General features: G+C 37.3%; 1 long non-coding RNA gene across 1 annotated transcript; it reads left to right on the top strand.

The window, feature by feature from the left end:
• The first annotated feature begins 4,264 nt into the window (after nt 1–4,264).
• Nucleotides 4,265–6,125, top strand: LOC145777775 (uncharacterized). The gene is made up of 2 exons (XR_014290360.1): nt 4,265–4,835; nt 5,942–6,125. It is a non-coding gene; the product is annotated as an uncharacterized LOC145777775 (long non-coding RNA).
• The last annotated feature ends 3,070 nt before the right edge of the window (nt 6,126–9,195 follow it).

The raw sequence follows: 9,195 nt of genomic DNA on the forward strand, positions 1-9,195 counted from the left end.
AAAAAAATGTAAATTTTATGCCAAAAATAACACCTTTTTTGTTAAAACTACATCATGAAGACGTTTAGTTTTGTCCAAAGTTTAATTATGTACAAGCAATCAAATTTGGGCATCATTTGATACCAATGTGAAGTGTTTGTGATAAGTAGTTCAAGAAATATCTTGAAAAATCTGGATTTTTTTAGGCGCGCCCCCCCAAATTTTTCACTTTGCACTTGGGGGGGGGGGGTAACTTTAATATTTTCACATAAAACTTTTTTAGTGTGTTATCTGATGACCTGTAGCATACTTTTCAGATGTACTCACAGAAAAACAATTTTTAAGCACCCCCCTAATATAGTTCATACTTTACAGATTCCATCTCTTCCCACCAATCATTCCATACTACCATCAGGGGTACCTCTTCTGCCATTCGATATGTCGCGATGGAGAACTTTATTTCTGCATGAACGTGGGTGAATTTAGGCTATAGTAACATTCGAATAAATTTTATACACTTCACCAAACCTTGTACCCCCAACTTCTGCTTCAACAACCGCAGTGCTCTCTTGCCCTTCGTAAATCCCAGATTGCAACATTGTGCGGCGATGTGAACCCCGATATCAAAGAGGACTTTCTCACCATCATGATCTGATAATGCATCCTCATCATGAGTCATCACGTCAGTTTGTCCCATAAGATAACGACACGACTTTGAAATTCATCTTTAAGCTCATGCTTGGTGGAGAGTATTTAAACAATCAGGGCCGTGGAGCACCAAAATTCTCCCCTACAAATCCACTAGTGAGCCCTTATAGGTTAGGGCCACAAACGCTTTCAAGATAGGGAAAACATTCACATTTATCATTTGAACAAAGAGTAAATAACGCTTAGACTTAAAAAAAACAAAAACAATAAAAATGCCGACATTGCAGTAGCGGATCTGGAAAAAAAAGAGGAGGAAACAGAGTTTGGGGGGACAGTTAAAACGGTCCTGTAAATCATATGAACGCGGGAACAAGATAGCAAACTCGTGTTCATTTTTTAAGCATGTTTTTACGAATTTTGTCTAATACAACCACGTGCTCTTTATTGGGATCAAATGAGCAAGCTTCGTTAGTCGGATGCTCTCATCACAGGATTTAAAATTTGCTTTGTACAATCATATCTATAGGACTATACTATATACCTATTTTGTTTCTAATTTTTGCGTTTTTTCAGCTTCATTTCCGATATCGTTAAGCCACAACACTGACTATCAAAGCAGCTTCCATGATCAGAATAAATAGCCAGCACCATGCAAGCTTGTCTGAGCTGCACACGCTCTGAAGAGAAAATTATGTGAAACTGCGCCTGGTAGCATCCAAACTACTAATAACATCGTTTCTCTGTTAACTGGAACTGTGTCACTGCTGCGTTTGTGAGAACTCTTGAGATGAACATTTATGTGTTTATTTTTAATGCATCTTGTTAAAGTCTCAGAATGCTTCATTATAACGGTTACGACGTACTTGTTGTGCGCTTATCTATGTCATGGCCTGCATCTGTACCGATTAATGTTCCAAGTTGAGCATTCACTCATCTAGGTAAGCAATTGGTAGCCCTCGTGGTACCAGATGACCGATTAACAATGCGATCCATCAGATTTTAAATTTTGAAAATTTGTTCCTCCATTTTGAGAAGTGTATATATATATATATATGGTTGTTGACAGATCTAGTTACATGAAGACATCTGACGAAAGGATTTTTCTTTGTGAATTTTGCTGGATTTTTGTGGAGTAGCCTATAATTGCTGTCATAACAGTGTCTGAAAAGCTCAATTTGTAGACCACTACTGATTGTATTTGCATGTAGTCAAGGTGGTGGTAGTCAGTAGCCACGTTTCTATAGTCCGTAACCGCTACTTTATGATAACAAGTTCATATGAAATAGGTTGATTTTAATTCCTTTATCGAGTATGGCTCATAGTTGAAGATTAAGATGTCTTTTGACGTTAACATGAAAGCTTTTAGAATACGTATCTTAATATAAAAAAAAGTCACATGTTCTTGGTGGGCTTCGAACGTTGTTCAAGCGTAGGTCAGATGCTCTCACCACATCATCAACGAGAAGATGTTGGGCAAATGTTTGATCGCTTGACTTGAGATATCTTATACAAAATTGTATTTGCATCATATCATTATTGATGCACATGTACTTGCACTGTGAGAGCAAGAAATTAACGGAAAAGACCTAACTTATTATCATCCCTCTTATCATTGTAAAGGGCAGGGCCATTGAAAGAATAATAGTTTGAGCGCAATACGAATGAGACGCACGGAGCCCCTGTACAAAACGTCTTTAAAGAAAGCAATAATAATTCCACAAAATGTGAGAATGTCCGATATTTTTTGTAGTTTCCGGACCGCTTGAAAACATTTTTTCGTTTAAAAATCATCTCTGGCCGGCGTCAAAAGCTCCTCTTGGACTTCCATTCAACATGACTTCCCCTTACACAGAAAGGTTTCCATGTGCTTGGCAACATTTCATTTGTTTTTTCTCGCGTTCTATTTCAAAGTTCTCGTGATTATGTTTCGAAACCTGTAATGTCATCCCGCATGCTTTGTTGTCTCACTATATGATTCCGAGTTCTGTCACACGCTAGAGCAGTAGTTTGTAACACTGTAACAATAACTAACATTGAAGAAATGAGTAGTGTCTGATCGACGAAACGTAAAAATACAGATTATTATCACTTACATGTTGTGACAATTTAGCTTTTTATAGATTAAGGATCACAATAAACCACCGCGCTTTATGTTAGATGCCTGGTGAACAGTTTTATTTAATTTTTAGTTTTTGCCATTGAAAAAATGAAGAAAGTCGAAGGCAACTTTTGTTGTCTTCATAAATTATTTAGAAGCACTATTTGGAATCTTTCCTGTCTTTCTTATTCAGAACTGAGGTTGAAGTCGAAGCATAATGAAAGCTGCACAGAAATTGTTAAAGGCATATTCAATGAAATTTTCAAACTGGAATTAAGCATTAAAATGCGTAAACTGAACACTCAAGAATACATTTTTAAAAAAATTACCGAAAAAAAATGGTTTTCAATGGCGCTGGCGAGGCCCAAAGTCCAATGTTTCATTTATTTTTTATTTTTTTCAAAATGACCAAAAAGTGGAAACACTGCTAGAGGATACGTCATAAATGCCAAGAGCTCCAGCAATACCAAAAGTCTTTTCGCGCTGGGTTGCAAAGTTCGGACGTGTTGCGTTCAAAGGAGTTTAGCAGGATAGTTTTACACGTCTTTTAAGTTTCTAGGATATTTCTTTGAGTAATTGTAGCAATGTTACTAGAAAGGTGAGGTACGGTAGTGTATAAATCTAGTGGCATTGCTAAAAATTAAATGTCCATAAAATCAATATTGCATCATAGTTTGACTATTGTAGAAACAATATTGCATCATAGCAAATACTATGCCTGACTTTTGTGTTGTGCTTGCCTGTGACACGACAGCATTGCATAAAGTTAGTATGTTTGGGTTTCTCAAAGACAGTACACAAAAAAAGGAAATGGAATAAATTTGTCAACACCACAACTTGTCATTGGAGTGGACCAAAACCACACCACAGAATTTGTAGTCTGCATTTTCAAGAAGCAGACTTCAAAAATTTTCTTCAATTCCAAATGGGATATGCCAAAAGACTTGACTTGAAACCCGGTGCATGTCCATATTAAATCTTTCCTTCTCCACCAGAAACTAGTGCAACAGTTGAAAGATCACATTTGACTTCTTCCTGGCGACCAGCTTATAGAAGACGCCAAGTTAATGAAGTAATGTTGATTTTATGGTTTATTGTATTTATTTAGAATTACAGAATTAGGTTTTGATAACCTGTACGGTACCCCAGGGCCTAATTTACAACAAGGCCATTAACCTAGTGCAGCTGTTCCCAACATGTGGGTCGCGACCCCAACTGGGGTCACCTGACAATTTGCCTGGGGTCACCTGAGGCCTTCTGAAAAGTTTAGAATTTCATTAGTTTAGAAACTTTGCCACAAGAATTCCAAGATACAATGAAAAGCGTTGTAAGTGTTGTGAATTTTGTAAAAGCTAGTGTTTTAAACAGCCGCCTATTTTCAAAAGTTTGCAGTGAATTGGATACATCCAGTAATGTTTTGTTATTTCACACTAGTGTGAGATGGTTATCCAGAGGCAAAGTTTGGAAACGTGTTTTGATCTTCGTGATGAATTAGAAACATTTTTTAATCAAAAATCTAAACCACAGTTTGAAGCACTTTTCGGCGACAAAAACCAACTTCACAAAATTGCTTGGTGTCAAATTCGTATGTTTACTTGTCATTCTGTACATGTTTGCGCCAGCAGCAAAAAATAAAATTGAATGAATTCAATTCACTTTAGGCCTATAACATCATTAAAAACAGAGTGAAACGGTTCACCAGGCATTTGATAATTAAAGTAACTTGCGTTCTTCTGGTGACTATAGGCTACTAGGTTACCAGAAGACCGCAACCTAGTATGGTAGCCTATAGTCACCAGAAGAACGCAAGTTACTTTAATTATAACATCATTATTGTATGCGTGGTTTATACAGTTGTCAATTTTTAGGTGCTTTAGGTTACTATAAATTTTTTGTGTCATATTGGAGAATTTTTGAATCTTGGTTTCCAATACGAAGAGGAAGATAGTACGGTGGTTGAAGAAGTAAGTGATGATGAAGAAGAAAGTACGCTAGAACCTAAACCCTATTGTTTTGAGCCTGAGTACACAGAGGCAGAGATCAATCAGCTTTACCTTGCTGATGTGACTGACGTTTCTCAGCAGGAGGATCGAGTGGGAAACACTGATTGGTAAGCAAATTTAGATATTTGACATCATAATACTGCATTCGTTTAGCTTTACTTAACATAAAATAATTAAATCACCGACCGTACCAGGATAAGTGCTCAGCTTTGCATTGCATTTCCCTATGGGTTTGTAAGGCCTTGAACCTACAACACGTTGAAAACAACTTTACAAATGCAACTGACATTATAAGAAAATGAAATCTTAACGCTCTTAAGTTTACCTTGCCTAATACTAATTATATTGCAAAGTTGAATTTTCCCGTCCCGGTAGCCTATGCAATGAATTATTATATACTAGGGCAATTATTCTTTGGCTTAAAAATTGAAACTTTTGACATTAAAATTTGTTTTGACAAATTTTGACGTATGAAGAACTCAAGTAGTTAAATTACGCATCATTGTACAAAATGCTGTACAACACAGCTGCCGCAAAACGACCTATCAAAAATTATTCACCTAATTATTTCACCTAATGGCTTATGATTCACAATAAGTAGACAATGGGCCATTTACACCAGTATAAAGTAAGCTAAAAAGGCAAATGTGATCCCATACTTGATTCAAGTGTTGGGTATGAGAAGATAGGTACTCATTGTACTAAGCCTTTGGCACTAAGGAAAGTAAGGTGGCCAGTTCCTTTCTCTCGGCCGCCTTTCCTGCAGCAATTATGCCTACCCAATTTATTACACCCTAGCTAGATGTGAGCGATGCTTTCAACAACCAGCCGGGAGTCGAACCAGGTTTGATTGGTTTTGAATCTTTATCCTCGGACTAACAAAGCCTTGATAGGTTATTCCTGGTAGTTTCGCATACTTGTACATGTAGAGGGTCTGCTACTATTCGGTGAGTCCAATTCTTATCCGTTACACCATCCCTCTGCGCCAAAGTAGGCTACAAGGTGTAAAATGAAAAAAATTCACTGACAGTGCAACCTCTACGACACCACGTCGTGGTGTCGTAAAGGTTGCACTGTCAGTGACCACGACAATGCAGTTTGTAAATAATTTTGACTTTGTGAACAATTTTTGATCTAACGCTACAATTTTGATGAATTTTTTTGACAAGTGAAAAAGTAATCACCCTAATTATTACCAATTTTATATCAACAGGTGTTCATGTTGTCACTGTGTGGCAATGGATGAGCAACATCAAGCTTTGTGCTACTGTGAGATAGATACAGCACGGATGAAAGACATGCTAGATGGACAATTGGACATGCATGATTACATTTACTCTGCTTGTTTGTTAATATATGGCGCTGTTGAAACAAAATAAATTGACTTGACTTGCTAATTGCTATTGCCTTATTTGTTTCCAAGTTATCAATTCCGTTCAGTAAAAATAAAGTAAAAAAGATTTTTTTTAGGTTAAATTAAAATGGCCTTAGTAATATGTAAGTCTGCACCTAGTGAAAAATGCACTAAACTATGAAAAGCAATTCACTGTCCTGTTAAATCTACATAAAATCGCTCATTTTGTTGGTCCAAGAAATGTAGCCTATGTGATCAGACGAGCGTGAATTTACACAGCAGCCTATGTAGATTTGGTTGGTTGTGTAAAATCATGTGTATGCCATTTCTTTGAATGCAATATTTGAACTAGACAAAGCATTATTTCATTCTCCAAGTATAAAAACCAAGTATAAAAACCGCTTGTAATCATAGAACCTCAGGTTAATGAGAGAATACCATACAGTTAAATCGCCCGCAGTAAGAAATATTGCTCGATCAGCTTTTATGACGTAGGCTGTACAGTCGCACGCTTCGCTGCTCACGCAAATTCCCGTTTTGACAGCGCAGACAAAACCACGCGCGCAATGGTGGTCAGACCGCAATGGGGCAAAATTTTATTGAAAATCGTTTTATGGTAGCCTATTAAACACAAAGAACATGGAAAGTCGCCAAGTCAGGTTTTTCCTTTAATACCCCTTTGCCCTTTAAACAGACTATGTTAAAAGATAAGAACACTATGACCGACACACCTTTCGCTTTTGGGAGATACACGTCATAGGCTACTTTAGTTACTTCGTGTGGTCGTGGTTTTTAGTCTTTTTATCGCAGCTAACAAAAGTTGACGCTTTCACTTGTTTTAACGTCGACTTTTACTGGCTGGGATGTAATGCAAAATATGACGGTATTTTCAAAGTAATTCACGGAGTAGGTGTTTCTGACGTTCTCATAACCTGCAGAGCAAAGGCATCATATTGATATTTAAAACGGGCCGGTAACAAAAAAGCATAATTTGTTTTCACACGGATTGGAACGCTCAAGTAACTTCTTCAATAGGTCACCGTATCAATGCCCAATGGAAATGCAGTCTTGTATGCTGGCACCCAACTGTGGTGGTCTAGTTGTTAGTGGTAAACCTCTATTAACTGACAAAATTCAATTCAACTCAGTAAATATCAAAACAACAATGGGCAGTTTGGGAAATGATGTCATAGGTTAGGAAATGACGTCGTCCTTGTTTCTTCACTTTCTTTTTTAATGTTCACTTTTTTCAGTCCAAAGCTGACACTTGACCAATTGATTGTTACTGACTGGAAAGTTCACACGGCTCGCTTCAAGTTGCATTCACAACTAACGGATGAGTTTCGGCTATGGTTCATTTTCTCTTGTCGTGGAAGCAGAGCCGTGTTAACTGCCCCCGTACTCCCCAGCCGGGGGGGGGACACGGCTGATTAGAGGCCTACTCATTTTAGTCTTTCTATTATTTTTTTACTGTTTAAAAAATACAATAAAAGCTCGATAATCATTAGCTAATTAAATCATGCATGGCCGCATTTACTGCTTTCCAAACCCCGACTGGAGGCCTATCTCTGACTAGAGGCTCACTCATATTTAGTTTGTGAAGCGTTTTTCAGCTTGTAATTTTACTTCATTTTTTCATTTTTGTAAATTTTTTCGCTCGCTCAACCACATTTCGTTCTATAATAGGCCTCAGTATAAACATCCATTAAATGAAACCAGAAAACTAGTTTTGCAGAAACTAAAAGCTTCTGCCAGCAACATGAAGTCACTAGAATGAACAAATTCCAGAGAAGTTTCTAGCAATTGGCATTGTGCTTAAACACAAAAGGTAGATCTGCTCAAGCCCTAAAAATAGAAAATTAAGGTGTTCTTTTGCTCTTGCATATTTTTTATGAGTGTCTCCTATTATTTTCGGAAATGTTTTTCTTTTTGTTTTGTTCTCAACACGTAACCCTTAACCGTATGACGTAGTCACTTCCTATTGCAAGCTGCTTCCTCAGCATTATGTAGCCTAAATGTAACACAACACCAGGGCTATTCAAGAAAGCATTTTGCTGTTTAGGCTAGGTCTTCGTGAGCCGATCGTTAAAAACTTGGAAACCTTTTATATTCACGTGAAAGTAGAAATAGCCATTCAAAGAAAAGCGACGAGGGAAAATGTGGTAAAGGAGTACAAAGCAGGTTATGCTTTAGAGTGATGAACCACAAGCAAGAAACAAACCAGCAAAGAAAAAAATTATCTTGTTTAAACTGCTAGAAAAATGTGTAGGAAGCAATTAAACATATTGTCTGTCAAATATTGTTCAGAAATATAGGAAATGCAAGGTTTTCATTCTGTTCGAAAAGGTTTATTTTGTTTGAAGACTTTCAATAACAAGTGAATTTTGCGATACCGTAGCCTCGACGAGCAATGCTTAGAGCAGTGGTTCTCAATCGGGGGTCCGCGGACCCCAAAGGGTCCGCAAAGCGATTTCAACGGGTCCGTGAAAGTTTCCGAGTTTGTAGCATGATTAATAAATAAAATAAAAAACTTAAAAGTTGGTTGCGCTTTATTGGTGTACTACAGTGATACTTAAACTGTAGGTCGCAACGCACTGGTGCGTTGTTTGAAATTTCAAAGGACATCGCACAAAGGTTTGATTTCGTAACTAAAAAAAAATCATATAAATGAGTTAAATCTAATAAGGCTATGATTGCCTATGATTTAACTTAATTCTTTTTAAACAGCAGATTGTTGATCCCTGCTTACCTTAGAAATACTAACGTTTGTCAGCAGTCTATCAGCACACACAGATTTGCCATGACTCTGATAGATAGCCTAATTTTTCACAAAACATTAAATGTGTGCCTATAGAATATAGCTCATAACATTAACATTACTTCGTCTATGTCATCAACCGCCATAAGTACGTCATGAGGTCAGCAAATTCTTCTAAATGTGTCGCTTCGAAACTTATGAAGCAGTTGATTCCATTAGGAGACGCGAGGTAGCCTACCAAAGTTTCCGATAGAAATTTTGTAGGGATATGCGACCGCTTAGAAGGCACCAAAAGGGGTCTGCCAAAGCAAAAAGGTTGAAAACTACTGGCTTAGCGTAACTATGAAATGATTTG

This window comes from Aplidium turbinatum, chromosome 9 (assembly GCF_918807975.1).
Source record: "Aplidium turbinatum chromosome 9, kaAplTurb1.1, whole genome shotgun sequence".
In the NCBI taxonomy this organism is placed as follows: Eukaryota; Metazoa; Chordata; class Ascidiacea; order Aplousobranchia; family Polyclinidae; genus Aplidium; species Aplidium turbinatum.